Genomic DNA, 20,299 nt, shown 5'->3' with positions numbered 1-20,299 from the left:
CGTGACAGGCGGAGATACTGTCCACTATATTAACGAGGAAGCTGTGTGCAGCTGAATCTCTGCAACATGCAACAGGTAATACTGGCCCCTTCTCAATCTTCACAGAAGGTGTGTGTGTTCTTGTGCCTTTTTCATTAGGGAATGCATGGTGAGTGAGCTTGTCAGTGATGTGAAGTCCCAGAAACCTGAAACTGTGCATAGTTCTCCCTGTGCTACTGCTGAAGTGAGTCACCTCTGATCAACATGCTTCAGCCTTCTAAATGTTATGCTGTTGTCATGAGAGGCTAACAGCTCCTGTTTCTTCAAGGGGAATTAGCTCAAATGGTAGAGCGCTCGCTTAGCATGCGAGAGGTAGCGGGATCGATGCCCGCATTCTCCAACGAAGGTTTTGACTGTGTGAATGCCACTGAGAACAGCTTTAAAAACTATAAGTTTGAGTGTATAACTTCAGTGTACGTTATTTACCTGATTCACCATTTGCCTCTGCTTGACAGATGACCGTCTGAAAGCATGATATAGCAAAACAAAAAGAAGAACTTTTGGCCCGTACGGGGATCGAACCCGCGACCTTGGCGTTATTAGCACCACGCTCTAACCAACTGAGCTAACCGGCCCACAGTTGATAGCGGAACCCTTCAGGCATGACGGATGAATGTCCACCAGGTGTAATTGTTTTATTCTGTTTTTTTTCCACATCCGAAGCCAAGCGCAGAAGGCACAACAACAGCACGGGGATGGCATGATTGCTTCCTGTGCTCGCAATTGTCTTAATAAGGCCTAACACAAAATATAGATTGTTCCCATCTACTAATGAGGTGTGATGACAGGCTTGCCCATAGTGTCAGACAAAAGACAAGAACTAAAGGCATGTTTCTGCCTGGTTTCGAACCAGGGACCTTTCACATGTAAGGCGAACGTGATGACCACTACAAAACAGAAACCACAATTTTCCACCAAGCGTGCATGTGTCCCGCAGTGGAAATGACAGAGTTTGGTCATCTTTCCCAGGGGAAAATTTGCACTGAGGGTCTTTCAGCAAAACAATGGTGTCCTTGTTTGTGGCGTTGGTGGTATAGTGGTGAGCATAGCTGCCTTCCAAGCAGTTGACCCGGGTTCGATTCCCGGCCAACGCATTGCCTTTAGCGCGTCGCACCTTGCTGCTCCAAAACCGTTTCAGGTTTTTCGGCCGTAGGTTCAGAAAAAACATATTCTCTCCCCGTCGGGGAATCGAACCCCGGTCTTCCGCGTGACAGGCGGAGATACTGTCCACTATACTAACGAGGAAGCTGTGTGCAGCTGAATCTCTGCAACATGCAACAGGTAATACTGGCCCCTTCTCAATCTTCACAGAAGGTGTGTGTGTTCTTGTGCCTTTTTCATTAGGGAATGCATGGTGAGTGAGCTTGTCAGTGATGTGAAGTCCCAGAAACCTGAAACTGTGCATAGTTCTCCCTGTGCTACTGCTGAAGTGAGTCACCTCTGATCAACATGCTTCAGCCTTCTAAATGTTATGCTGTTGTCATGAGAGGCTAACAGCTCCTGTTTCTTCAAGGGGAATTAGCTCAAATGGTAGAGCGCTCGCTTAGCATGCGAGAGGTAGCGGGATCGATGCCCGCATTCTCCAACGAAGGTTTTGACTGTGTGAATGCCACTGAGAACAGCTTTAAAAACTATAAGTTTGAGTGTATAACTTCAGTGTACATTATTTACCTGATTCACCATTTGCCTCTGCTTGACAGATGACCGTCTGAAAGCATGATATAGCAAAACAAAGAGAAGAACTTTTGGCCCGTACGGGGATCGAACCCGCGACCTTGGCGTTATTAGCACCACGCTCTAACCAACTGAGCTAACCGGCCCACTGTTGATAGCGGAACCCTTCAGGCATGACGGATGAATGTCCACCAGGTGTAATTGTTTTATTCTGTTTTTTTCCACATCCGAAGGCAAGCGCAGAAGGCACAACAACAGCACGGGGATGGCATGATTGCTTCCTGTGCTCGCAATTGTCTTAATAAGGCCTAACACAAAATATAGATTGTTCCCATCTACTAATGAGGTGTGATGACAGGCTTGCCCATAGTGTCAGACAAAAGACAAGAACTAAAGGCATGTTTCTGCCTGGTTTCGAACCAGGGACCTTTCGCGTGTAAGGCGAACGTGATGACCACTACACTACAGAAACCACAATTTTCCACCAAGCGTGCATGTGTCCCGCAGTGGAAATGACAGAGTTTGGTCATCTTTCCCAGGGGAAAATTTACACTGAGGGTCTTTCAGCAAAACAATGGTGTGCTTTTTTGTGGCGTTGGTGGTATAGTGGTGAGCATAGCTGCCTTCCAAGCAGTTGACCCGGGTTCGATTCCCGGCCAACGCATTGCCTTTAGCGCGTCGCACCTTGCTGATCCAAAACCTTTTCAGGTTTTTCGGCCGTAGGTTCAGAAAAAACATATTCTCTCCCCGTCGGGGAATCGAACCCCGGTCTTCCGCGTGACAGGCGGAGATACTGTCCACTATACTAACGAGGAAGCTGTGTGCAGCTGAATCTCTGCAACATGCAACAGGTAATACTGGCCCCTTCTCAATCTTCACAGAAGGTGTGTGTGTTCTTGTGCCTTTTTCATTAGGGAATGCATGGTGAGTGAGCTTGTCAGTGATGTGAAGTCCCAGAAACCTGAAACTGTGCATAGTTCTCCCTGTGCTACTGCTGAAGTGAGTCACCTCTGATCAACATGCTTCAGCCTTCTAAATGTTATGCTGTTGTCATGAGAGGCTAACAGCTCCTGTTTCTTCAAGGGGAATTAGCTCAAATGGTAGAGCGCTCGCTTAGCATGCGAGAGGTAGCGGGATCGATGCCCGCATTCTCCAACGAAGGTTTTGACTGTGTGAATGCCACTGAGAACAGCTTTAAAAACTATAAGTTTGAGTGTATAACTTCAGTGTACGTTATTTACCTGACTCACCATTTGCCTCTGCTTGACAGATGACCGTCTGAAAGCATGATATAGCAAAACAAAGAGAAGAATTTTTGGCCCGTACGGGGATCGAACCCGCGACCTTGGCGTTATTAGCACCACGCTCTAACCAACTGAGCTAACCGGCCCACAGTTGATAGCGGAACCCTTCAGGCATGACGGATGAATGTCCACCAGGTGTAATTGTTTTATTCTGTTTTTTTCCACATCCGAAGGCAAGCGCAGAAGGCACAACAACAGCACGGGGATGGCATGATTGCTTCCTGTGCTCGCAATTGTCTTAATAAGGCCTAACACAAAATATAGATTGTTCCCATCTACTAATGAGGTGTGATGACAGGCTTGCCCATAGTGTCAGACAAAAGACAAGAACTAAAGGCATGTTTCTGCCTGGTTTCGAACCAGGGACCTTTCGCGTGTAAGGCGAACGTGATGACCACTACACTACAGAAACCACAATTTTCCACCAAGCGTGCATGTGTCCCGCAGTGGAAATGACAGAGTTTGGTCATCTTTCCCAGGGGAAAATTTGCACTGAGGGTCTTTCAGCAAAACAATGGTGTGCTTGTTTGTGGCGTTGGTGGTATAGTGGTGAGCATAGCTGCCTTCCAAGCAGTTGACCCGGGTTCGATTCCCGGCCAACGCATTGCCTTTAGCGCGTCGCACCTTGCTGCTCCAAAACCGTTTCAGGTTTTTCGGCCGTAGGTTCAGAAAAAACATATTCTCTCCCCGTCGGGAAATCGAACCCCGGTCTTGCGCGTGACAGGCGGAGATACTGTCCACTATACTAACGAGGAAGCTGTGTGCAGCTGAATCTCTGCAACATGCAACAGGTAATACTGCCCCCTTCTCAATCTTCACAGAAGGTGTGTGTGTTCTTGTACCTTTTTCATTAGGGAATGCATGGTGAGTGAGCTTGTCAGTGATGTGAAGTCCCAGAAACCTGAAACTGTGCATAGTTCTCCCTGTGCTACTGCTGAAGTGAGTCACCTCTGATCAACATGCTTCAGCCTTCTAAATGTTATGCTGTTGTCATGAGAGGCTAACAGCTCCTGTTTCTTCAAGGGGAATTAGCTCAAATGGTAGAGCGCTCGCTTAGCATGCGAGAGGTAGCGGGATCGATGCCCGCATTCTCCAACGAAGGTTTTGACTGTGTGAATGCCACTGAGAACAGCTTTAAAAACTATAAGTTTGAGTGTATAACTTCAGTGTACGTTATTTACCTGATTCACCATTTGCCTCTGCTTGACAGATGACCGTCTGAAAGCATGATATAGCAAAACAAAGAGAAGAATTTTTGGCCCGTACAGGGATCGAACCCACCACCTTGGCGTTATTAGCACCACGCTCTAACCAACTGAGCTAAACGGCCCACAGTTGAAAGCGGAACCGTTCAGGCATGACGGATGAATGTCCACCAGGTGTAATTGTTTTATTCTGTTTTTTTCCACATCCGAAGCCAAGCGCAGAAGGCACAACAGCACGGGGATGGCATGATTGCTTCCTGTGCTCGCAATTGTCTTAATAAGGCCTAACACAAAATATAGATTGTTCCCATCTACTAATGAGGTGTGATGACAGGCTTGCCCATAGTGTCAGACAAAAGACAAGAACTAAAGGCATGTTTCTGCCTGGTTTCGAACCAGGGACCTTTCACGTGTAAGGCGAACGTGATGACCACTACACTACAGAAACCACAATTTTCCACCAAGCGTGCATGTGTCCCGCAGTGGAAATGACAGAGTTTGGTCATCTTTCCCAGGGGAAAATTTACACTGAGGGTCTTTCAGCAAAACAATGGTGTGCTTGTTTGTGGCGTTGGTGGTATAGTGGTGAGCATAGCTGCCTTCCAAGCAGTTGACCCGGGTTCGATTCCCGGCCAACGCATTGCCTTTAGCACGTCGCACCTTGCTGATCCAAAACCTTTTCAGGTTTTTCGGCCGTAGGTTCAGAAAAAACATAATCTCTCCCCGTCGGGGAATCGAACCCCGGTCTTCCGCGTGACAGGCGGAGATACTGTCCACTATACTAACGAGGAAGCTGTGTGCAGCTGAATCTCTGCAACATGCAACAGGTAATACTGGCCCCTTCTCAATCTTCACAGAAGGTGTGTGTGTTCTTGTGCCTTTTTCATTAGGGAATGCATGGTGAGTGAGCTTGTCAGTGATGTGAAGTCCCAGAAACCTGAAACTGTGCATAGTTCTCCCTGTGCTACTGCTGAAGTGAGTCACCTCTGATCAACATGCTTCAGCCTTCTAAATGTTATGCTGTTGTCATGAGAGGCTAACAGCTCCTGTTTCTTCAAGGGGAATTAGCTCAAATGGTAGAGCGCTCGCTTAGCATGCGAGAGGTAGCGGGATCGATGCCCGCATTCTCCAATGAAGGTTTTGACTGTGTGAATGCCACTGAGAACAGCTTTAAAAACTGTAAGTTTGAGTGTATAACTTCAGTGTACGTTATTTACCTGACTCACCATTGGCCTCTGCTTGACAGATGACCTTCTGAAAGCATGATATAGCAAAACAAAGAGAAGAAATTTTGGCCCGTACGGGGATCGAACCCGCGACCTTGACGTTATTAGCACCACGCTCTAACCAACTGAGCTAACCGGCCCACAGTTGAAAGCGGAACCCTTCAGGCATGACGGATGAATGTTCACCAGGTGTAATTGTTTTATTCTGTTTTTTTCCACATCCGAAGCCAAGCGCAGAAGGCACAACAACAGCACGGGGATGGCATGATTGCTTCCTGTGCTCGCAATTGTCTTAATAAGGCCTAACACAAAATATAGATTGTTCCCATCTACTAATGAGGTGTGATGACAGGCTTGCCCATAGTGTCAGACAAAAGACAAGAACTAAAGGCATGTTTCTGCCTGGTTTCGAGCCAGGGACCTTTCGCGTGTAAGGCGAACGTAATGACCACTACACTACAGAAACCACAATTTTCCACCAAGCGTGCATGTGTCCCGCAGTGGAAATGACAGAGTTTGGTCATCTTTCCCAGGGGAAAATTTGCACTGAGGGTCTTTCAGCAAAACAATGGTGTGCTTGTTTGTGGCGTTGGTGGTATAGTGGTGAGCATAGCTGCCTTCCAAGCAGTTGACCCGGGTTCGATTCCCGACCATAGCATTGCCTTTAGCACGTCGCACCTTGCTGATCCAAAACCTTTTCAGGTTTTTCGGCCGTAGGTTCAGAAAAAACATATTCTCTCCCCGTCGGGGAATCGAACCCCGGTCTTCCGCGTGACAGGCGGAGATACTGTCCACTATACTAACGAGGAAGCTGTGTGCAGCTGAATCTCTGCAACATGCAACAGGTAATACTGGCCCCTTCTCAATCTTCACAGAAGGTGTGTGTGTTCTTGTGCCTTTTTCATTAGGGAATGCATGGTGAGTGAGCTTGTCAGTGATGTGAAGTCCCAGAAACCTGAAACTGTGCATAGTTCTCCCTGTGCTACTGCTGAAGTGAGTCACCTCTGATCAACATGCTTCAGCCTTCTAAATGTTATGCTGTTGTCATGAGAGGCTAACAGCTCCTGTTTCTTCAAGGGGAATTAGCTCAAATGGTAGAGCGCTCGCTTAGCATGCGAGAGGTAGCGGGATCGATGCCCGCATTCTCCAATGAAGGTTTTGACTGTGTGAATGCCACTGAGAACAGCTTTAAAAACTGTAAGTTTGAGTGTATAACTTCAGTGTACGTTATTTACCTGACTCACCATTTGCCTCTGCTTGACAGATGACCGTCTGAAAGCATGATATAGCAAAACAAAGAGAAGAATTTTTGGCCCGTACGGGGATCGAACCCGCGACCTTGGCGTTATTAGCACCACGCTCTAACCAACTGAGCTAACCGGCCCACAGTTGAAAGCGGAACCCTTCAGGCATGACGGATGAATGTCCACCAGGTGTAATTGTTTTATTCTGTTTTTTTCCACATCCGAAGCCAAGCGCAGAAGGCAAAACAACAGCACGGGGATGGCATGATTGCTTCCTGTGCTCGCAATTGTCTTAATAAGGCCTAACACAAAATATAGATTGTTCCCATCTACTAATGAGGTGTGATGACAGGCTTGCCCATAGTGTCAGACAAAAGACAAGAACTAAAGGCATGTTTCTGCCTGGTTTCGAACCCGGGACCTTTCGCGTGTAAGGCGAACGTGATGACCACTACACTACAGAAACCACAATTTTCCACCAAGCGTGCATGTGTCCCGCAGTGGAAATGACAGAGTTTGGTCATCTTTCCCAGGGGAAAATTTGCACTGAGGGTCTTTCAGCAAAACAATGGTGTCCTTGTTTGTGGCGTTGGTGGTATAGTGGTGAGCATAGCTGCCTTCCAAGCAGTTGACCCGGGTTCGATTCCCGGCCAACGCATTGCCTTTAGCGCGTCGCACCTTGCTGCTCCAAAACCGTTTCAGGTTTTTCGGCCCTAGGTCCAGAAAAAACATATTCTCTCCCCGTCGGGGAATCGAACCCCGGTCTTCCGCGTGACAGGCGGAGATACTGTCCACTATACTAACGAGGAAGCTGTGTGCAGCTGAATCTCTGCAACATGCAACAGGTAATACTGGCCCCTTCTCAATCTTCACAGAAGGTGTGTGTGTTCTTGTGCCTTTTTCATTAGGGAATGCATGGTGAGTGAGCTTGTCAGTGATGTGAAGTCCCAGAAACCTGAAACTGTGCATAGTTCTCACTGTGCTACTGCTGAAGTGAGTCACCTCTGATCAACATGCTTCAGCCTTCTAAATGTTATGCTGTTGTCATGAGAGGCTAACAGCTCCTGTTTCTTCAAGGGGAATTAGCTCAAATGGTAGAGCGCTCGCTTAGCATGCGAGAGGTAGCGGGATCGATGCCCGCATTCTCCAACGAAGGTTTTGACTGTGTGAATGCCACTGAGAACAGCTTTAAAAACTATAAGTTTGAGTGTATAACTTCAGTGTACGTTATTTACCTGATTCACCATTTGCCTCTGCTTGACAGATGACCGTCTGAAAGCATGATATAGCAAAACAAAGAGAAGAATTTTTGGCCCGTACGGGGATCGAACCCGCGACCTTGGCGTTATTAGCACCACGCTCTAACCAACTGAGCTAACCGGCCCACAGTTGAAAGCAGAACCCTTCAGGCATGACGGATGAATGTCCACCAGGTGTAATTGTTTTATTCTGTTTTTTTCCACATCCGAAGCCAAGCGCAGAAGGCACAACAACAGCACGGGGATGGCATGATTGCTTCCTGTGCTCGCAATTGTCTTAATAAGGCCTAACACAAAATATAGATTGTTCCCATCTACTAATGAGGTGTGATGACAGGCTTGCCCATAGTGTCAGACAAAAGACAAGAACTAAAGGCATGTTTCTGCCTGGTTTCGAACCAGGGACCTTTCGCGTGTAAGGCGAACGTGATGACCACTACACTACAGAAACCACAATTTTCCACCAAGCGTGCATGTGTCCCGCAGTGGAAATGACAGAGTTTGGTCATCTTTCCCAGGGGAAAATTTGCACTGAGGGTCTTTCAGCAAAACAATGGTGTGCTTGTTTGTGGCGTTGGTGGTATAGTGGTGAGCATAGCTGCCTTCCAAGCAGTTAACCCGGGTTCGATTCCCGGCCAACGCATTGCCTTTAGCGCGTCGCACCTTGCTGCTCCAAAACCGTTTCAGGTTTTTCGGCCGTAGGTTCAGAAAAAACATATTCTCTCCCCGTCGGGGAATCGAACCCCGGTCTTCCGCGTGACAGGCGGAGATACTGTCCACTATACTAACGAGGAAGCTGTGTGCAACTGAATCTCTGCAACATGCAACAGGTAATACTGGCCCCTTCTCAATCTTCACAGAAGGTGTGTGTGTTCTTGTACCTTTTTCATTAGGGAATGCATGGCGAGTGAGCTTGTCAGTGATGTGAAGTCCCAGAAACCTGAAACTGTGCATAGTTCTCCCTGTGCTACTGCTGAAGTGAGTCACCTCTGATCAACATGCTTCAGCCTTCTAAATGTTATGCTGTTGTCATGAGAGGCTAACAGCTCCTGTTTCTTCAAGGGGAATTAGCTCAAATGGTAGAGCGCTCGCTTAGCATGCGAGAGGTAGCGGGATCGATGCCCGCATTCTCCAACGAAGGTTTTGACTGTGTGAATGCCACTGAGAACAGCTTTAAAAACTATAAGTTTGAGTGTATAACTTCAGTGTACGTTATTTACCTGATTCACCATTTGCCTCTGCTTGACAGATGACCGTCTGAAAGCATGATATAGCAAAACAAAGAGAAGAATTTTTGGCCCGTACGGGGATCGAACCCGCGACCTTGGCGTTATTAGCACCACGCTCTAACCAACTGAGCTAACCGGCCCACAGTTGAAAGCAGAACCCTTCAGGCATGACGGATGAATGTCCACCAGGTGTAATTGTTTTATTCTGTTTTTTTCCACATCCGAAGCCAAGCGCAGGAGGCACAACAGCACGGGGATGGCATGATTGCTTCCTGTGCTCGCAATTGTCTTAATAAGGCCTAACACAAAATATAGATTGTTCCCATCTACTAATGAGGTGTGATGACAGGCTTGCCCATAGTGTCAGACAAAAGACAAGAACTAAAGGCATGTTTCTGCCTGGTTTCGAACCAGGGACCTTTCACGTGTAAGGCGAACGTGATGACCACTACACTACAGAAACCATAATTTTCCACCAAGCGTGCATGTGTCCCGCAGTGGAAATGACAGAGTTTGGTCATCTTTCCCAGGGGAAAATTTGCACTGAGGGTCTTTCAGCAAAACAATGGTGTGCTTGTTTGTGGCGTTGGTGGTATAGTGGTGAGCATAGCTGCCTTCCAAGCAGTTGACCCGGGTTCGATTCCCGGCCAACGCATTGTCTTTAGCGCGTCGCACCTTGCTGATCCAAAACCTTTTCAGGTTTTTCGGCCGTAGGTTCAGAAAAAACATATTCTCTCCCCGTCGGGGAATCGAACCCCGGTCTTCCGCGTGACAGGCAGAGATACTGTCCACTATACTAACGAGGAAGCTGTGTGCAGCTGAATCTCTGCAACATGCAACAGGTAATACTGGCCCCTTCTCAATCTTCACAGAAGGTGTGTGTGTTCTTGTGCCTTTTTCATTAGGGAATGCATGGTGAGTGAGCTTGTCAGTGATGTGAAGTCCCAGAAACCTGAAACTGTGCATAGTTCTCCCTGTGCTACTGCTGAAGTGAGTCACCTCTGATCAACATGCTTCAGCCTTCTAAATGTTATGCTGTTGTCATGAGAGGCTAACAGCTCCTGTTTCTTCAAGGGGAATTAGCTCAAATGGTAGAGCGCTCGCTTAGCATGCGAGAGGTAGCGGGATCGATGCCCGCATTCTCCAATGAAGGTTTTGACTGTGTGAATGCCACTGAGAACAGCTTTAAAAACTGTAAGTTTGAGTGTATAACTTCAGTGTACGTTATTTACCTGACTCACCATTTGCCTCTGCTTGACAGATGACCGTCTGAAAGCATGATATAGCAAAACAAAGAGAAGAATTTTTGGCCCGTACGGGGATCGAACCCGCGACCTTGGCGTTATTAGCACCACGCTCTAACCAACTGAGCTAACCGGCCCACAGTTGAAAGCGGAACCCTTCAGGCATGACGGATGAATGTCCACCAGGTGTAATTGTTTTATTCTGTTTTTTTCCACATCCGAAGGCAAGCGCAGAAGGCACAACAACAGCACGGGGATGGCATGATTGCTTCCTGTGCTCGCAATTGTCTTAATAAGGCCTAACACAAAATATAGATTGTTCCCATCTACTAATGAGGTGTGATGACAGGCTTGCCCATAGTGTCAGACAAAAGACAAGAACTAAAAGCATGTTTCAGCCTGGTTTCGAACCAGGGACCTTTCGCGTGTAAGGCGAACGTGATGACCACTACACTACAGAAACCACAATTTTCCACCAAGCGTGCATGTGTCCCGCAGTGGAAATGACAGAGTTTGGTCATCTTTCCCAGGGGAAAATTTGCACTGAGGGTCTTTCAGCAAAACAATGGTGTCCTTGTTTGTGGCGTTGGTGGTATAGTGGTGAGCATAGCTGCCTTCCAAGCAGTTGACCCGGGTTCGATTCCCGGCCAACGCATTGCCTTTAGCGCGTCGCACCTTGCTGCTCCAAAACCGTTTCAGGTTTTTCGGCCGTAGGTTCAGAAAAAACATATTCTCTCCCCGTCGGGGAATCGAACCCCGGTCTTCCGCGTGACAGGCGGAGATACTGTCCACTATACTAACGAGGAAGCTGTGTGCAGCTGAATCTCTGCAACATGCAACAGGTAATACTGGCCCCTTCGCAATCTTCACAGAAGGTGTGTGTGTTCTTGTGCCTTTTTCATTAGGGAATGCATGGTGAGTGAGCTTGTCAGTGATGTGAAGTCCCAGAAACCTGAAACTGTGCATAGTTCTCCCTGTGCTACTGCTGAAGTGAGTCACCTCTGATCAACATGCTTCAGCCTTCTAAATGTTATGCTGTTGTCATGAGAGGCTAACAGCTCCTGTTTCTTCAAGGGGAATTAGCTCAAATGGTAGAGCGCTCGCTTAGCATGCGAGAGGTAGCGGGATCGATGCCCGCATTCTCCAACGAAGGTTTTGACTGTGTGAATGCCACTGAGAACAGCTTTAAAAACTATAAGTTTGAGTGTATAACTTCAGTGTACGTTATTTACCTGACTCACCATTTGCCTCTGCTTGACAGATGACCGTCTGAAAGCATGATATAGCAAAACAAAGAGAAGAATTTTTGGCCCGTACGGGGATCGAACCCGCGACCTTGGCGTTATTAGCACCACGCTCTAACCAACTGAGCTAACCGGCCCACAGTTGATAGCGGAACCCTTCAGGCATGACGGATGAATGTCCACCAGGTGTAATTGTTTTATTCTGTTTTTTTCCACATCCGAAGGCAAGCGCAGAAGGCACAACAACAGCACGGGGATGGCATGATTGCTTCCTGTGCTCGCAATTGTCTTAATAAGGCCTAACACAAAATATAGATTGTTCCCATCTACTAATGAGGTGTGATGACAGGCTTGCCCATAGTGTCAGACAAAAGACAAGAACTAAAGGCATGTTTCTGCCTGGTTTCGAACCAGGGACCTTTCGCGTGTAAGGCGAACGTGATGACCACTACACTACAGAAACCACAATTTTCCACCAAGCGTGCATGTGTCCCGCAGTGGAATTGACAGAGTTTGGTCATCTTTCCCAGGGGAAAATTTGCACTGAGGGTCTTTCAGCAAAACAATGGTGTGCTTGTTTGTGGCGTTGGTGGTATAGTGGTGAGCATAGCTGCCTTCCAAGCAGTTGACCCGGGTTCGATTCCCGGCCAACGCATTGCCTTTAGCGCGTCGCACCTTGCTGCTCCAAAACCGTTTCAGGTTTTTCGGCCGTAGGTTCAGAAAAAACATATTCTCTCCCCGTCGGGAAATAGAACCCCGGTCTTCCGCGTGACAGGCGGAGATACTGTCCACTATACTAACGAGGAAGCTGTGTGCAGCTGAATCTCTGCAACATGCAACAGGTAATACTGCCCCCTTCTCAATCTTCACAGAAGGTGTGTGTGTTCTTGTACCTTTTTCATTAGGGAATGCATGGTGAGTGAGCTTGTCAGTGATGTGAAGTCCCAGAAACCTGAAACTGTGCATAGTTCTCCCTGTGCTACTGCTGAAGTGAGTCACCTCTGATCAACATGCTTCAGCCTTCTAAATGTTATGCTGTTGTCATGAGAGGCTAACAGCTCCTGTTTCTTCAAGGGGAATTAGCTCAAATGGTAGAGCGCTCGCTTAGCATGCGAGAGGTAGCGGGATCGATGCCCGCATTCTCCAACAAAGGTTTTGACTGTGTGAATGCCACTGAGAACAGCTTTAAAAACTATAAGTTTGAGTGTATAACTTCAGTGTACGTTATTTACCTGATTCACCATTTGCCTCTGCTTGACAGATGACCGTCTGAAAGCATGATATAGCAAAACAAAGAGAAGAACTTTTGGCCCGTACGGGGATCGAACCCGCGACCTTGGCGTTATTAGCACCACGCTCTAACCAACTGAGCTAACCGGCCCACAGTTGAAAGCGGAACCCTTCAGGCATGACGGATGAATGTCCACCAGGTGTAATTGTTTTATTCTGTTTTTTTCCACATCCGAAGCCAAGCGCAGAAGGCACAACAACAGCACGGGGATGGCATGATTGCTTCCTGTGCTCGCAATTGTCTTAATAAGGCCTAACACAAAATATAGATTGTTCCCATCTACTAATGAGGTGTGATGACAGGCTTGCCCATAGTGTCAGACAAAAGACAAGAACTAAAGGCATGTTTCTGCCTGGTTTCGAGCCAGGGACCTTTCGCGTGTAAGGCGAACGTAATGACCACTACACTACAGAAACCACAATTTTCCACCAAGCGTGCATGTGTCCCGCAGTGGAAATGACAGAGTTTGGTCATCTTTCCCAGGGGAAAATTTGCACTGAGGGTCTTTCAGCAAAACAATGGTGTCCTTGTTTGTGGCGTTGGTGGTATAGTGGTGAGCATAGCTGCCTTCCAAGCAGTTGACCCGGGTTCGATTCCCGGCCAACGCATTGCCTTTAGCGCGTCGCACCTTGCTGCTCCAAAACCGTTTCAGGTTTTTCGGCCCTAGGTTCAGAAAAAACATATTCTCTCCCCGTCGGGGAATCGAACCCCGGTCTTCCGCGTGACAGGCGGAGATACTGTCCACTATACTAACGAGGAAGCTGTGTGCAGCTGAATCTCTGCAACATGCAACAGGTAATACTGGCCCCTTCTCAATCTTCACAGAAGGTGTGTGTGTTCTTGTGCCTTTTTCATTAGGGAATGCATGGTGAGTGAGCTTGTCAGTGATGTGAAATCCCAGAAACCTGAAACTGTGCATAGTTCTCACTGTGCTACTGCTGAAGTGAGTCACCTCTGATCAACATGCTTCAGCCTTCTAAATGTTATGCTGTTGTCATGAGAGGCTAACAGCTCCTGTTTCTTCAAGGGGAATTAGCTCAAATGGTAGAGCGCTCGCTTAGCATGCGAGAGGTAGCGGGATCGATGCCCGCATTCTCCAACGAAGGTTTTGACTGTGTGAATGCCACTGAGAACAGCTTTAAAAACTATAAGTTTGAGTGTATAACTTCAGTGTACGTTATTTACCTGATTCACCATTTGCCTCTGCTTGACAGATGACCGTCTGAAAGCATGATATAGCAAAACAAAGAGAAGAATTTTTGGCCCGTACGGGGATCGAACCCGCGACCTTGGCGTTATTAGCACCACGCTCTAACCAACTGAGCTAACCGGCCCACAGTTGATAGCGGAACCCTTCAGGCATGACGGATGAATGTCCACCAGGTGTAATTGTTTTATTCTGTTTTTTTCCACATCCGAAGGCAAGCGCAGAAGGCACAACAACAGCACGGGGATGGCATGATTGCTTCCTGTGCTCGCAATTGTCTTAATAAGGCCTAACACAAAATATAGATTGTTCCCATCTACTAATGAGGTGTGATGACAGGCTTGCCCATAGTGTCAGACAAAAGACAAGAACTAAAGGCATGTTTCTGCCTGGTTTCGAACCAGGGACCTTTCGCGTGTAAGGCGAACGTGATGACCACTACACTACAGAAACCACAATTTTCCACCAAGCGTGCATGTGTCCCGCAGTGGAAATGACAGAGTTTGGTCATCTTTCCCAGGGGAAAATTTGCACTGAGGGTCTTTCAGCAAAACAATGGTGTGCTTGTTTGTGGCGTTGGTGGTATAGTGGTGAGCATAGCTGCCTTCCAAGCAGTTGACCCGGGTTCGATTCCCGGCCAACGCATTGCCTTTAGCGCGTCGCACCTTGCTGCTCCAAAACCGTTTCAGGTTTTTCGGCCGTAGGTTCAGAAAAAACATATTCTCTCCCCGTCGGGAAATAGAACCCCGGTCTTCCGCGTGACAGGCGGAGATACTGTCCACTATACTAACGAGGAAGCTGTGTGCAGCTGAATCTCTGCAACATGCAACAGGTAATACTGGCCCCTTCTCAATCTTCACAGAAGGTGTGTGTGTTCTTGTACCTTTTTCATTAGGGAATGCATGGTGAGTGAGCTTGTCAGTGATGTGAAGTCCCAGAAACCTGAAACTGTGCATAGTTCTCCCTGTGCTACTGCTGAAGTGAGTCACCTCTGATCAACATGCTTCAGCCTTCTAAATGTTATGCTGTTGTCATGAGAGGCTAACAGCTCCTGTTTCTTCAAGGGGAATTAGCTCAAATGGTAGAGCGCTCGCTTAGCATGCGAGAGGTAGCGGGATCGATGCCCGCATTCTCCAACGAAGGTTTTGACTGTGTGAATGCCACTGAGAACAGCTTTAAAAACTATAACTTTGAGTGTATAACTTCAGTGTACGTTATTTACCTGAATCACCATTTGCCTCTGCTTGACAGATGACCGTCTGAAAGCATGATATAGCAAAACAAAGAGAAGAATTTTTGGCCCGTACGGGGATCGAACCCGCGACCTTGGCGTTATTAGCACCACGCTCTAACCAACTGAGCTAACCGGCCCACAGTTGAAAGCAGAACCCTTCAGGCATGACGGATGAATGTCCACCAGGTGTAATTGTTTTATTCTGTTTTTTTCCACATCCGAAGCCAAGCGCAGAAGGCACAACAACAGCACGGGGATGGCATGATTGCTTCCTGTGCTCGCAATTGTCTTAATAAGGCCTAACACAAAATATAGATTGTTCCCATCTACTAATGAGGTGTGATGACAGGCTTGCCCATAGTGTCAGACAAAAGACAAAAACTAAAGGCATGTTTCTGCCTGGTTTCGAACCAGGGACCTTTCGCGTGTAAGGCGAACGTGATGACCACTACACTACAGAAACCACAATTTTCCACCAAGCGTGCATGTGTCCCGCAGTGGAAATGACAGAGTTTGGTCATCTTTCCCAGGGGAAAATTTGCACTGAGGGTCTTTCAGCAAAACAATGGTGTGCTTGTTTGTGGCGTTGGTGGTATAGTGGTGAGCATAGCTGCCTTCCAAGCAGTTGACCCGGGTTCGATTCCCGGCCAACGCATTGCCTTTAGCGCGTCGCACCTTGCTGCTCCAAAACCGTTTCAGGTTTTTCGGCCGTAGGTTCAGAAAAAACATATTCTCTCCCCGTCGGGGAATCGAACACCGGTCTTCCGCGTGACAGGCGGAGATACTGTCCACTATACTAACGAGGAAGCTGTGTGCAACTGAATCGCTGCAACATGCAACAGGTAATACTGGCCCCTTCTCAATCTTCACAGAAGGTGTGTGTGTTCTTGTGCCTTTTTCATTAGGGAATGCATGGTGAGTGAGCTTGTCAGTGATGTGAAGTCCCAGAAACCTGAAACTGTGCATAGTTCTCCCTGTGCTACTGCTGAAGTGAGTCACCTCTGATCAACATGCTTCAGCCTTCTAAATGTTATGCTGTTGTCATGAGAGGCTAACAGCTCCTGTTTCTTCAAGGGGAATTAGCTCAAATGGTAGAGCGCTCGCTTAGCATGCGAGAGGTAGCGGGATCGATGCCCGCATTCTCCAACGAAGGTTTTGACTGTGTGAATGCCACTGAGAACAGCTTTAAAAACTATAAGTTTGAGTGTATAACTTCAGTGTACGTTATTTACCTGATTCACCATTTGCCTCTGCTTGACAGATGACCGTCTGAAAGCATGATATAGCAAAACAAAGAGAAGAATTTTTGGCCCGTACGGGGATCGAACCCGCCACCTTGGCGTTATTAGCACCACGCTCTAACCACCTGAGCTAACCGGCCCTCAGTTGAAAGCGGAACCCTTCAGGCATGACGGATGAATGTCCACCAGGTGTAATTGTTTTATTCTGTTTTTTTCCACATCCGAAGCCAAGCGCAGAAGGCACAACAGCACGGGGATGGCATGATTGCTTCCTGTGCTCGCAATTGTCTTAATAAGGCCTAACACAAAATATAGATTGTTCCCATCTACTAATGAGGTGTGATGACAGGCTTGCCCATAGTGTCAGACAAAAGACAAGAACTAAAGGCATGTTTCTGCCTAGTTTCGAACCAGGGACCTTTCACGTGTAAGGCGAACGTGATGACCACTACACTACAGAAACCACAATTTTCCACCAAGCGTGCATGTGTCCCGCAGTGGAAATGACAGAGTTTGGTCATCTTTCCCAGGGGAAAATTTGCACTGAGGGTCTTTCAGCAAAACAATGGTGTGCTTGTTTGTGGCGTTGGTGGTATAGTGGTGAGCATAGCTGCCTTCCAAGCAGTTGACCCGGGTTTGATTCCCGGCCAACGCATTGCCTTTAGCGCGTCGTACCTTGCTGCTCCAAAACCGTTTCAGGTTTTTCGGCCGTAGGTTCAGAAAAAACATATTCTCTCCCCGTCGGGGAATCGAACCCCGGTCTTCCGCGTGACAGGCGGAGATACTGTCCACTATACTAACGAGGAAGCTGTGTGCAGCTGAATCTCTGCAACATGCAACAGGTAATACTGGCCCCTTCTCAATCTTCACAGAAGGTGTGTGTGTTCTTGTGCCTTTTTCATTAGGGAATGCATGGTGAGTGAGCTTGTCAGTGATGTGAAGTCCCAGAAACCTGAAACTGTGCATAGTTCTCCCTGTGCTACTGCTGAAGTGAGTCACCTCTGATCAACATGCTTCAGCCTTCTAAATGTTATGCTGTTGTCATGAGAGGCTAACAGCTCCTGTTTCTTCAAGGGGAGTTAGCTCAAATGGTAGAGCGCTCGCTTAGCATGCGAGAGGTAGCGGGATCGATGCCCGCATTCTCCAACGAAGGTTTTGACTGTGTGAATGCCACTGAGAACAGCTTTAAAAACTATAAGTTTGAGTGTATAACTTCAGTGTACGTTATTTACCTGATTCACCATTTGCCTCTGCTTGACAGATGACCGTCTGAAAGCATGATATAGCAAAACAAAGAGAAGAACTTTTGGCCCGTACGGGGATCGAACCCGAGACCTTGGCGTTATTAGCACCACGCTCTAACCAACTGAGCTAACCGGCCCACTGTTGATAGCGGAACCCTTCAGGCATGACGGATGAATGTCCACCAGGTGTAATTGTTTTATTCTGTTTTTTTCCACATCCGAAGGCAAGCGCAGAAGGCACAACAACAGCACGGGGATGGCATGATTGCTTCCTGTGCTCGCAATTCTCTTAATAAGGCCTAACACAAAATATAGATTGTTCCCATCTACTAATGAGGTGTGATGACAGGCTTGCCCATAGTGTCAGACAAAAGACAAGAACTAAAGGCATGTTTCTGCCTGGTTTCGAACCAGGGACCTTTCGCGTGTAAGGCGAACGTGATGACCACTACACTACAGAAACCACAATTTTCCACCAAGCGTGCATGTGTCCCGCAGTGGAAATGACAGAGTTTGGTCATCTTTCCCAGGGGAAAATTTACACTGAGGGTCTTTCAGCAAAACAATGGTGTGCTTGTTTGTGGCGTTGGTGGTATAGTGGTGAGCATAGCTGCCTTCCAAGCAGTTGACCCCGGTTCGATTCCCGGCCAATGCATTGCCTTTAGCGCGTCGCACCTTGCTGATCCAAAACCTTTTCATGTTTTTCGGCCGTAGGTTCAGAAAAAACATATTCTCTCCCCGTCGGGGAATCGAACCCCGGTCTTCCGCGTGACAGGCGGAGATACTGTCCACTATACTAACGAGGAAGCTGTGTGCAGCTGAATCTCTGCAACATGCAACAGGTAATACTGGCCCCTTCTCAATCTTCACAGAAGGTGTGTGTGTTCTTGTGCCTTTTTCATTAGGGAATGCATGGTGAGTGAGCTTGTCAGTGATGTGAAGTCCCAGAAACCTGAAACTGTGCATAGTTCTCCCTGTGCTACTGCTGAAGTGAGTCACCTCTGATCAACATGCTTCAGCCTTCTAAATGTTATGCTGTTGTCATGAGAGGCTAACAGCTCCTGTTTCTTCAAGGGGAATTAGCTCAAATGGTAGAGCGCTCGCTTAGCATGCGAGAGGTAGCGGGATCGATGCCCGCATTCTCCAACGAAGGTTTTGACTGTGTGAATGCCACTGAGAACAGCTTTAAAAACTATAAGTTTGAGTGTATAACTTCAGTGTACGTTATTTACCTGATTCACCATTTGCCTCTGCTTGACAGATGACCGTCTGAAAGCATGATATAGCAAAACAAAGAGAAGAATTTTTGGCCCGTACGGGGATCGAACCCGCCACCTTGGCGTTATTAGCACCACTCTCTAACCACCTGAGCTAACCGGCCCTCAGTTGAAAGCGGAACCCTTCAGGCATGACGGATGAATGTCCACCAGGTGTAATTGTTTTATTCTGTTTTTTTCCACATCCGAAGCCAAGCGCAGAAGGCACAACAACAGCACGGGGATGGCATGATTGCTTCCTGTGCTCGCAATTGTCTTAATAAGGCCTAACACAAAATATAGATTGTTCCCATCTACTAATGAGGTGTGATGACAGGCTTGCCCATAGTGTCAGACAAAAGACAAGAACTAAAGGCATGTTTCTGCCTGGTTTCGAACCAGGGACCTTTCGCGTGTAAGGCGAACGTGATGACCACTACACTACAGAAACCACAATTTTCCACCAAGCGTGCATGTGTCCCGCAGTGGAAATGACAGAGTTTGGTCATCTTTCCCAAGGGAAAATTTACACTGAGGGTCTTTCAGCAAAACAATGGTGTGCTTGTTTGTGGCGTTGGTGGTATAGTGGTGAGCATAGCTGCCTTCCAAGCAGTTGACCCGGGTTCGATTCCCGGCCAATGCATTGCCTTTAGCGCATCGCACCTTGCTGATCCAAAACCTTTTCAGGTTTTTCGGCCGTAGGTTCAGAAAAAACATATTCTCTCCCCGTCGGAGAATCGAACCCCGGTCTTCCGCGTGACAGGCGGAGATACTGTCCACTATACTAACGAGGATGCTGTGTGCAGCTGAATCTCTGCAACATGCAACAGGTAATACTGGGCCCTTCTCAATCTTCACAGAAGGTGTGTGTGTTCTTGTGCATTTTTCATTAGGGAATGCATGGTGAGTGAGCTTGTCAGTGATGTGAAGTCCCAGAAACCTGAAACTGTGCATAGTTCTCCCTGTGCTACTGCTGAAGTGAGTCACCTCTGAGCAACATGCTTCAGCCTTCTAAATGTTATGCTGTTGTCATGAGAGGCTAACAGCTCCTGTTTCTTCAAGGGGAATTAGCTCAAATGGTAGAGCGCTCGCTTAGCATGCGAGAGGTAGCGGGATCGATGCCCGCATTCTCCAACGAAGGTTTTGACTGTGTGAATG

The 20,299-nt window shown here is 47.6% G+C and overlaps 57 non-coding genes across 57 annotated transcripts; 28 read left to right on the top strand and 29 right to left on the bottom strand.

The window, feature by feature from the left end:
• Positions 1-306: 306 nt before the first annotated feature.
• trnaa-agc (transfer RNA alanine (anticodon AGC)) lies at positions 307-379 on the top strand. The gene has a single exon. It is a non-coding gene; the product is annotated as a tRNA-Ala (tRNA).
• Positions 380-540: 161 nt separating this feature from the next.
• trnai-aau (transfer RNA isoleucine (anticodon AAU)) lies at positions 541-614 on the bottom strand. Its single transcript has one exon. It is a non-coding gene; the product is annotated as a tRNA-Ile (tRNA).
• Positions 615-1,061: 447 nt separating this feature from the next.
• Positions 1,062-1,133, top strand: trnag-ucc (transfer RNA glycine (anticodon UCC)). The gene has a single exon. It is a non-coding gene; the product is annotated as a tRNA-Gly (tRNA).
• A 79-nt stretch (positions 1,134-1,212) lies between these two features.
• On the bottom strand, positions 1,213-1,284 carry trnad-guc (transfer RNA aspartic acid (anticodon GUC)). Its single transcript has one exon. It is a non-coding gene; the product is annotated as a tRNA-Asp (tRNA).
• Positions 1,285-1,551: 267 nt separating this feature from the next.
• trnaa-agc (transfer RNA alanine (anticodon AGC)) lies at positions 1,552-1,624 on the top strand. Its single transcript has one exon. It is a non-coding gene; the product is annotated as a tRNA-Ala (tRNA).
• Positions 1,625-1,785: 161 nt separating this feature from the next.
• On the bottom strand, positions 1,786-1,859 carry trnai-aau (transfer RNA isoleucine (anticodon AAU)). The gene has a single exon. It is a non-coding gene; the product is annotated as a tRNA-Ile (tRNA).
• A 253-nt stretch (positions 1,860-2,112) lies between these two features.
• Positions 2,113-2,185, bottom strand: trnav-uac (transfer RNA valine (anticodon UAC)). The gene has a single exon. It is a non-coding gene; the product is annotated as a tRNA-Val (tRNA).
• Positions 2,186-2,305: 120 nt separating this feature from the next.
• Positions 2,306-2,377, top strand: trnag-ucc (transfer RNA glycine (anticodon UCC)). The gene has a single exon. It is a non-coding gene; the product is annotated as a tRNA-Gly (tRNA).
• Positions 2,378-2,456: 79 nt separating this feature from the next.
• Positions 2,457-2,528, bottom strand: trnad-guc (transfer RNA aspartic acid (anticodon GUC)). The gene has a single exon. It is a non-coding gene; the product is annotated as a tRNA-Asp (tRNA).
• A 267-nt stretch (positions 2,529-2,795) lies between these two features.
• Positions 2,796-2,868, top strand: trnaa-agc (transfer RNA alanine (anticodon AGC)). The gene has a single exon. It is a non-coding gene; the product is annotated as a tRNA-Ala (tRNA).
• Positions 2,869-3,029: 161 nt separating this feature from the next.
• trnai-aau (transfer RNA isoleucine (anticodon AAU)) lies at positions 3,030-3,103 on the bottom strand. The gene has a single exon. It is a non-coding gene; the product is annotated as a tRNA-Ile (tRNA).
• Positions 3,104-3,356: 253 nt separating this feature from the next.
• On the bottom strand, positions 3,357-3,429 carry trnav-uac (transfer RNA valine (anticodon UAC)). Its single transcript has one exon. It is a non-coding gene; the product is annotated as a tRNA-Val (tRNA).
• Positions 3,430-3,549: 120 nt separating this feature from the next.
• trnag-ucc (transfer RNA glycine (anticodon UCC)) lies at positions 3,550-3,621 on the top strand. The gene has a single exon. It is a non-coding gene; the product is annotated as a tRNA-Gly (tRNA).
• A 418-nt stretch (positions 3,622-4,039) lies between these two features.
• trnaa-agc (transfer RNA alanine (anticodon AGC)) lies at positions 4,040-4,112 on the top strand. The gene has a single exon. It is a non-coding gene; the product is annotated as a tRNA-Ala (tRNA).
• A 678-nt stretch (positions 4,113-4,790) lies between these two features.
• On the top strand, positions 4,791-4,862 carry trnag-ucc (transfer RNA glycine (anticodon UCC)). The gene has a single exon. It is a non-coding gene; the product is annotated as a tRNA-Gly (tRNA).
• A 79-nt stretch (positions 4,863-4,941) lies between these two features.
• trnad-guc (transfer RNA aspartic acid (anticodon GUC)) lies at positions 4,942-5,013 on the bottom strand. Its single transcript has one exon. It is a non-coding gene; the product is annotated as a tRNA-Asp (tRNA).
• A 267-nt stretch (positions 5,014-5,280) lies between these two features.
• trnaa-agc (transfer RNA alanine (anticodon AGC)) lies at positions 5,281-5,353 on the top strand. The gene has a single exon. It is a non-coding gene; the product is annotated as a tRNA-Ala (tRNA).
• An 832-nt stretch (positions 5,354-6,185) lies between these two features.
• trnad-guc (transfer RNA aspartic acid (anticodon GUC)) lies at positions 6,186-6,257 on the bottom strand. Its single transcript has one exon. It is a non-coding gene; the product is annotated as a tRNA-Asp (tRNA).
• Positions 6,258-6,524: 267 nt separating this feature from the next.
• trnaa-agc (transfer RNA alanine (anticodon AGC)) lies at positions 6,525-6,597 on the top strand. Its single transcript has one exon. It is a non-coding gene; the product is annotated as a tRNA-Ala (tRNA).
• Positions 6,598-6,758: 161 nt separating this feature from the next.
• Positions 6,759-6,832, bottom strand: trnai-aau (transfer RNA isoleucine (anticodon AAU)). The gene has a single exon. It is a non-coding gene; the product is annotated as a tRNA-Ile (tRNA).
• Positions 6,833-7,278: 446 nt separating this feature from the next.
• trnag-ucc (transfer RNA glycine (anticodon UCC)) lies at positions 7,279-7,350 on the top strand. Its single transcript has one exon. It is a non-coding gene; the product is annotated as a tRNA-Gly (tRNA).
• A 79-nt stretch (positions 7,351-7,429) lies between these two features.
• Positions 7,430-7,501, bottom strand: trnad-guc (transfer RNA aspartic acid (anticodon GUC)). Its single transcript has one exon. It is a non-coding gene; the product is annotated as a tRNA-Asp (tRNA).
• A 267-nt stretch (positions 7,502-7,768) lies between these two features.
• On the top strand, positions 7,769-7,841 carry trnaa-agc (transfer RNA alanine (anticodon AGC)). Its single transcript has one exon. It is a non-coding gene; the product is annotated as a tRNA-Ala (tRNA).
• Positions 7,842-8,002: 161 nt separating this feature from the next.
• On the bottom strand, positions 8,003-8,076 carry trnai-aau (transfer RNA isoleucine (anticodon AAU)). Its single transcript has one exon. It is a non-coding gene; the product is annotated as a tRNA-Ile (tRNA).
• Positions 8,077-8,329: 253 nt separating this feature from the next.
• trnav-uac (transfer RNA valine (anticodon UAC)) lies at positions 8,330-8,402 on the bottom strand. The gene has a single exon. It is a non-coding gene; the product is annotated as a tRNA-Val (tRNA).
• Positions 8,403-8,673: 271 nt separating this feature from the next.
• On the bottom strand, positions 8,674-8,745 carry trnad-guc (transfer RNA aspartic acid (anticodon GUC)). Its single transcript has one exon. It is a non-coding gene; the product is annotated as a tRNA-Asp (tRNA).
• A 267-nt stretch (positions 8,746-9,012) lies between these two features.
• On the top strand, positions 9,013-9,085 carry trnaa-agc (transfer RNA alanine (anticodon AGC)). The gene has a single exon. It is a non-coding gene; the product is annotated as a tRNA-Ala (tRNA).
• Positions 9,086-9,246: 161 nt separating this feature from the next.
• trnai-aau (transfer RNA isoleucine (anticodon AAU)) lies at positions 9,247-9,320 on the bottom strand. The gene has a single exon. It is a non-coding gene; the product is annotated as a tRNA-Ile (tRNA).
• Positions 9,321-9,763: 443 nt separating this feature from the next.
• trnag-ucc (transfer RNA glycine (anticodon UCC)) lies at positions 9,764-9,835 on the top strand. Its single transcript has one exon. It is a non-coding gene; the product is annotated as a tRNA-Gly (tRNA).
• A 418-nt stretch (positions 9,836-10,253) lies between these two features.
• On the top strand, positions 10,254-10,326 carry trnaa-agc (transfer RNA alanine (anticodon AGC)). The gene has a single exon. It is a non-coding gene; the product is annotated as a tRNA-Ala (tRNA).
• Positions 10,327-10,487: 161 nt separating this feature from the next.
• On the bottom strand, positions 10,488-10,561 carry trnai-aau (transfer RNA isoleucine (anticodon AAU)). Its single transcript has one exon. It is a non-coding gene; the product is annotated as a tRNA-Ile (tRNA).
• Positions 10,562-11,007: 446 nt separating this feature from the next.
• trnag-ucc (transfer RNA glycine (anticodon UCC)) lies at positions 11,008-11,079 on the top strand. The gene has a single exon. It is a non-coding gene; the product is annotated as a tRNA-Gly (tRNA).
• Positions 11,080-11,158: 79 nt separating this feature from the next.
• On the bottom strand, positions 11,159-11,230 carry trnad-guc (transfer RNA aspartic acid (anticodon GUC)). The gene has a single exon. It is a non-coding gene; the product is annotated as a tRNA-Asp (tRNA).
• Positions 11,231-11,497: 267 nt separating this feature from the next.
• Positions 11,498-11,570, top strand: trnaa-agc (transfer RNA alanine (anticodon AGC)). The gene has a single exon. It is a non-coding gene; the product is annotated as a tRNA-Ala (tRNA).
• Positions 11,571-11,731: 161 nt separating this feature from the next.
• On the bottom strand, positions 11,732-11,805 carry trnai-aau (transfer RNA isoleucine (anticodon AAU)). The gene has a single exon. It is a non-coding gene; the product is annotated as a tRNA-Ile (tRNA).
• Positions 11,806-12,058: 253 nt separating this feature from the next.
• Positions 12,059-12,131, bottom strand: trnav-uac (transfer RNA valine (anticodon UAC)). The gene has a single exon. It is a non-coding gene; the product is annotated as a tRNA-Val (tRNA).
• A 120-nt stretch (positions 12,132-12,251) lies between these two features.
• trnag-ucc (transfer RNA glycine (anticodon UCC)) lies at positions 12,252-12,323 on the top strand. The gene has a single exon. It is a non-coding gene; the product is annotated as a tRNA-Gly (tRNA).
• Positions 12,324-12,741: 418 nt separating this feature from the next.
• trnaa-agc (transfer RNA alanine (anticodon AGC)) lies at positions 12,742-12,814 on the top strand. Its single transcript has one exon. It is a non-coding gene; the product is annotated as a tRNA-Ala (tRNA).
• A 161-nt stretch (positions 12,815-12,975) lies between these two features.
• Positions 12,976-13,049, bottom strand: trnai-aau (transfer RNA isoleucine (anticodon AAU)). Its single transcript has one exon. It is a non-coding gene; the product is annotated as a tRNA-Ile (tRNA).
• Positions 13,050-13,495: 446 nt separating this feature from the next.
• Positions 13,496-13,567, top strand: trnag-ucc (transfer RNA glycine (anticodon UCC)). The gene has a single exon. It is a non-coding gene; the product is annotated as a tRNA-Gly (tRNA).
• A 79-nt stretch (positions 13,568-13,646) lies between these two features.
• Positions 13,647-13,718, bottom strand: trnad-guc (transfer RNA aspartic acid (anticodon GUC)). Its single transcript has one exon. It is a non-coding gene; the product is annotated as a tRNA-Asp (tRNA).
• A 267-nt stretch (positions 13,719-13,985) lies between these two features.
• Positions 13,986-14,058, top strand: trnaa-agc (transfer RNA alanine (anticodon AGC)). The gene has a single exon. It is a non-coding gene; the product is annotated as a tRNA-Ala (tRNA).
• Positions 14,059-14,219: 161 nt separating this feature from the next.
• trnai-aau (transfer RNA isoleucine (anticodon AAU)) lies at positions 14,220-14,293 on the bottom strand. Its single transcript has one exon. It is a non-coding gene; the product is annotated as a tRNA-Ile (tRNA).
• Positions 14,294-14,546: 253 nt separating this feature from the next.
• trnav-uac (transfer RNA valine (anticodon UAC)) lies at positions 14,547-14,619 on the bottom strand. Its single transcript has one exon. It is a non-coding gene; the product is annotated as a tRNA-Val (tRNA).
• A 120-nt stretch (positions 14,620-14,739) lies between these two features.
• Positions 14,740-14,811, top strand: trnag-ucc (transfer RNA glycine (anticodon UCC)). The gene has a single exon. It is a non-coding gene; the product is annotated as a tRNA-Gly (tRNA).
• A 418-nt stretch (positions 14,812-15,229) lies between these two features.
• Positions 15,230-15,302, top strand: trnaa-agc (transfer RNA alanine (anticodon AGC)). Its single transcript has one exon. It is a non-coding gene; the product is annotated as a tRNA-Ala (tRNA).
• Positions 15,303-15,463: 161 nt separating this feature from the next.
• Positions 15,464-15,537, bottom strand: trnai-aau (transfer RNA isoleucine (anticodon AAU)). Its single transcript has one exon. It is a non-coding gene; the product is annotated as a tRNA-Ile (tRNA).
• A 253-nt stretch (positions 15,538-15,790) lies between these two features.
• trnav-uac (transfer RNA valine (anticodon UAC)) lies at positions 15,791-15,863 on the bottom strand. Its single transcript has one exon. It is a non-coding gene; the product is annotated as a tRNA-Val (tRNA).
• A 120-nt stretch (positions 15,864-15,983) lies between these two features.
• Positions 15,984-16,055, top strand: trnag-ucc (transfer RNA glycine (anticodon UCC)). Its single transcript has one exon. It is a non-coding gene; the product is annotated as a tRNA-Gly (tRNA).
• Positions 16,056-16,473: 418 nt separating this feature from the next.
• trnaa-agc (transfer RNA alanine (anticodon AGC)) lies at positions 16,474-16,546 on the top strand. The gene has a single exon. It is a non-coding gene; the product is annotated as a tRNA-Ala (tRNA).
• An 829-nt stretch (positions 16,547-17,375) lies between these two features.
• On the bottom strand, positions 17,376-17,447 carry trnad-guc (transfer RNA aspartic acid (anticodon GUC)). Its single transcript has one exon. It is a non-coding gene; the product is annotated as a tRNA-Asp (tRNA).
• A 267-nt stretch (positions 17,448-17,714) lies between these two features.
• trnaa-agc (transfer RNA alanine (anticodon AGC)) lies at positions 17,715-17,787 on the top strand. The gene has a single exon. It is a non-coding gene; the product is annotated as a tRNA-Ala (tRNA).
• A 488-nt stretch (positions 17,788-18,275) lies between these two features.
• Positions 18,276-18,348, bottom strand: trnav-uac (transfer RNA valine (anticodon UAC)). Its single transcript has one exon. It is a non-coding gene; the product is annotated as a tRNA-Val (tRNA).
• A 271-nt stretch (positions 18,349-18,619) lies between these two features.
• trnad-guc (transfer RNA aspartic acid (anticodon GUC)) lies at positions 18,620-18,691 on the bottom strand. The gene has a single exon. It is a non-coding gene; the product is annotated as a tRNA-Asp (tRNA).
• A 267-nt stretch (positions 18,692-18,958) lies between these two features.
• Positions 18,959-19,031, top strand: trnaa-agc (transfer RNA alanine (anticodon AGC)). The gene has a single exon. It is a non-coding gene; the product is annotated as a tRNA-Ala (tRNA).
• A 488-nt stretch (positions 19,032-19,519) lies between these two features.
• On the bottom strand, positions 19,520-19,592 carry trnav-uac (transfer RNA valine (anticodon UAC)). The gene has a single exon. It is a non-coding gene; the product is annotated as a tRNA-Val (tRNA).
• Positions 19,593-20,202: 610 nt separating this feature from the next.
• trnaa-agc (transfer RNA alanine (anticodon AGC)) lies at positions 20,203-20,275 on the top strand. Its single transcript has one exon. It is a non-coding gene; the product is annotated as a tRNA-Ala (tRNA).
• Positions 20,276-20,299: the final 24 nt, after the last annotated feature.

Source organism: Astyanax mexicanus, unplaced genomic scaffold (assembly GCF_023375975.1).
Source record: "Astyanax mexicanus isolate ESR-SI-001 unplaced genomic scaffold, AstMex3_surface scaffold_31, whole genome shotgun sequence".
In the NCBI taxonomy this organism is placed as follows: domain Eukaryota; kingdom Metazoa; phylum Chordata; class Actinopteri; order Characiformes; family Acestrorhamphidae; genus Astyanax; species Astyanax mexicanus.
The sequence above is the reverse complement of the archived record's forward strand: the minus strand, read 5'-3'. Positions and strand labels throughout refer to the sequence as shown.